Source organism: Humulus lupulus, chromosome 5 (genome assembly GCF_963169125.1).
Source record: "Humulus lupulus chromosome 5, drHumLupu1.1, whole genome shotgun sequence".
NCBI classification, from domain to species: Eukaryota; Viridiplantae; Streptophyta; class Magnoliopsida; order Rosales; family Cannabaceae; genus Humulus; species Humulus lupulus.
This window is the reverse complement of record NC_084797.1, coordinates 129,986,203-129,989,983: the sequence shown is the minus strand read 5'-3', so window position 1 is coordinate 129,989,983 and position 3,781 is coordinate 129,986,203.

Genomic DNA, 3,781 nt, shown 5'->3' with positions numbered 1-3,781 from the left:
TAACCACTGAACCACGTAAAAGTTTTGAGTTTTTGAGTGAGTTCTTGGTATTTTATTGCGATTTACTATTAAGCACTAATCTACCCATTTTATTTCTTAATATCTCGTTGGTGAGAAACCGCGTCAGCATAATTTTATGGCTAATTTTGTAATTTATTTGTACTTTGTATATTATGTTATATACTCTATTACTTGTTGTCTTATGGTTTTACATGTTGTGTGGTTGATTTAATTATAATTTTTTTGTATATTTTTAATGTAGCAATCCAACTAAAGTCAAGACTCAAGGTAGAGTAAAGGAGAAAACTGATATTGCTGATTGATGAATTCCAAACTTTTTATTTCAATTTAGAACCTTTTAATGTTCTTGGTGATACGGATGACTTTGATATCTTTAAAACTTATGTTTAGTACGTTTTTATAGATTTATGTTTGTGAGGTTTGATTCAATATATTTATAGGTTTTTAAATTTCTTGATTAGGTTGAAGAATTGAGAATATGATATATTGATATTTAAAATTAATTTTGATATGAATTTTAAAATTTTCAAGCCTTGAAATTAGGTTCAAACCCAACCAACCTAACCCAACCCAATTTTAATTTGCTTGGATTGGGTCGGGTTGTACAATAAAAGTATTTCCGATGGTTATAATTTTTTTAAAACCGACATAGTTGGGTTGGCTCATTAAAACACCTTCAACCCGGCCAACCCAACCCATGAACAGTAAAAGAGTTTTACCGATTGTTTGTTTTACTTTTCAAGAAGTAGTTAGTTATAATGTAATGCAGTTTTTGCCGTTTTGAAAATTGCCCATAAAAAGTTTCAACTTCTCATTTATGATCATCTTTAGAGCGCAATTAAGCTTGACAAATTCTCAATGTCGTATTGATTGTGAAAATATGATACACAAGTATACGCAATCGATTCAAGTATTATAGATAGTAAATAGAGTATCGTTCCCACAAGGACTATTACCCAATTACCAATAATTGTTTTTTAATTTCTATTTTGCAAACAAATTTAGACGAATAAATCTATTTATAATATTTTAAATAACTGTGAAAATAATAGCTAATTAAAGGATGAAAATCAATAATAAAAAGACATAGGGTATTAACTTCATCAACTTTTCATTCTACTAATTTTATTAATCAATTCTAAATTTCTTCCTTCTTATACTAATAGCAGGTTAACATAAATCAATTCCTATTCTTTTTCAAGATATAAAATCTCATCCTATATGCAAGTTTTCTACATCTCTGTGATAAACTTAAACATATAGCAGGCATTAAGCAAAGAAACCTAATTACTACACAAGCCACACATGTACTTTTGTTTAATATACAACCTATGTCTATATAACGATAGCATATTCAATTCTCATCTTTCGAAATTTGAATCAAAATCATAAATCAAGCAAATATTGATTAGGTATTTACTAGCATTAAGCAAACATTATATAGATTAGAATAGAGAAGAAAAATCAATAGAATATCATAATTAGATTAAATAGAAATCCAAGTGACTACATTAAACCCTAGATAAAAGTATTTAGTTCATATCAGACATGACTAAATCAACAAAATAATAATTCAGAAACAAAAGATTCAAAAACTTGAAGAAGGAAAAAAAATATAAGAAGTGCAGGAAAACTTGTCTAAGAATAAAAATTAGTCTCTAAAAACGTAATTAAAATCTAACCTATTTTCTAATTAAACCCTAAGTTTGAATTTATAGTAAAAAAAATCACAAATCCGTTGTTTTTCATAGGCGGGCCGCGACTTGGCCTTCCCTAGGTCGTGGCCTGTATCTTAATTTAAAGCCCCTCCGAGTCTGCATAAGTCTTCAAGCGCTACGACTCATGAAATATCAAGTCGCAGCTCGTATCTTTGATGCCCTCCATATTTAGCCTCTGACTTCCACTAGCGTTGCACTTATAAGGGCAAGTCACGGATCTGATTCCCTTAAGAAGCTTTGTGTTTCTAACTTGAGTAGAGTCGCGACTCTAAACTCTCAGTCGTGACCCTAATTCCATTCTTTCACAATTTAAGCCTATCAACATCATTCTTTCATCAAAAACTGATTTTAACTTGTCTTTAGCACCATTTTGAGTCGAACAACCACCAAGAGCTTCATTTTTCCACAATTTTCTCTTCTTTTTACATTTTTCTCATGATTCGACACACCAACCTACAACAAAGACAAACCAAAGCGTAATCTTTCACAAAACAAACATAAAGACTCAAGATTACCACAAAAACACATTCTAAAACAACTCCTGGCATTAAAATCATAATTTTTTTACCTAAATATTTTTCATTGATATTTGAATCTATGTGAAAAAAAAAAAATCGATAATTTTGTAGTATATTTATAAAAATATTGTAATTCAGCTAGTGTGATATTAATCTTATTTATATCTCCACAAAAAATTATATTTAAAGAAATTGTGAAATATATATATATATATTTTGCAAATGATGAATATATTGATAAAGTTTTAAGTTCTAATTTTTATTGTCACTATATACAATTTTTTATTTTTATAATCATAACATTATTGTAGTAATTGGTAGTGAAAATACTCAATTTTAACTTTATAACAATTAAATATATAATCCTTCTATGAACATTTGGTTGCAACTAGAAATTTTATGTTAAATGTCATGCATATGTGGCAATCTCTTATTTTGGTAGTCCATGAATAAATAATTAACTTAAATTTTAAAAAATTAAATAAAAACCATTTTAAAATCCCATAAAAAATTATAAATTATTTAAAATTCATTTAGAAAGTTATTAAAATATATATAAAAAAGGAATAAATAAAAACAAATTTTAAATCATTTAAATGCTAGATATTAAAATAAGAAATCAACTTTTAAAAAAAATAAAAGTTAGATGATCATATGAATTTTAAATCTGATAAAAAATAAAACAAAAGTTAAAATCAAACTGCAAACTTCTTCTTCATCTTCCCCTTTTTATTCTCATGCATCGTCCATTGCCTTCGTCTTCATCACAGATCTTTGAGAAGATGTTGTTAGGGAAGACATTGGAGAACGTTGTCATTTGTTTGGGAGAATGTGAGCGTCACCATGGGAGGGTTTGGGGGTAGTTTGATAGATGCTCTCGGGGGTTTGAGAGCTGCATTAAAGTCGTTGGGGTCTTGGAGAGAAACAACGGGGATAGGCTTCATGTTGTGTTGGTTCAATAGGGTTCTAAGAGTTGGATTGAAGTAGCGTGGTGCTGGTTTAGTGTTTCCTCTTTCAGAAAAAAAAAAAGAAAAATTGAGATCAAGGAGATCTACAGTGGGCTTGTGGATTGGGATGAAGGGCTTTGACATAAGGTTTTATATGAGATGAGATTTAGTTTTTAGATATGAGTATTTACATCTGTGTGTTTGTAATTGATAAATTTGGGAATATAAGGAGATATAGGTTTAGATTTGTGTATTTGCATATGAGTTCGTTTTTGTGTAATTTTGGGTTGAACTTTCAATTTTGTTAGTTGTTATTTTGTGTTTTGTTTATGTCAACAAAGTGTGAACATGAACTAGGATTTTGATGAAAATAAATATGGGGTTTTCAATTTGAAAATGATGAACACTATGTTGGATTGAGCTCAAAAACATTTCATATACATACTGTTGACTGCCTTTTTCGCTATCAATCTAATCTAAGAACTCGACAGAAATTAGAAGAAAATACCACAGAAGTATTACGTGGTTCAGGCTATAAAAAAGCCCTAGTCCATGAGTCTTTGATATTAGTGAGTTT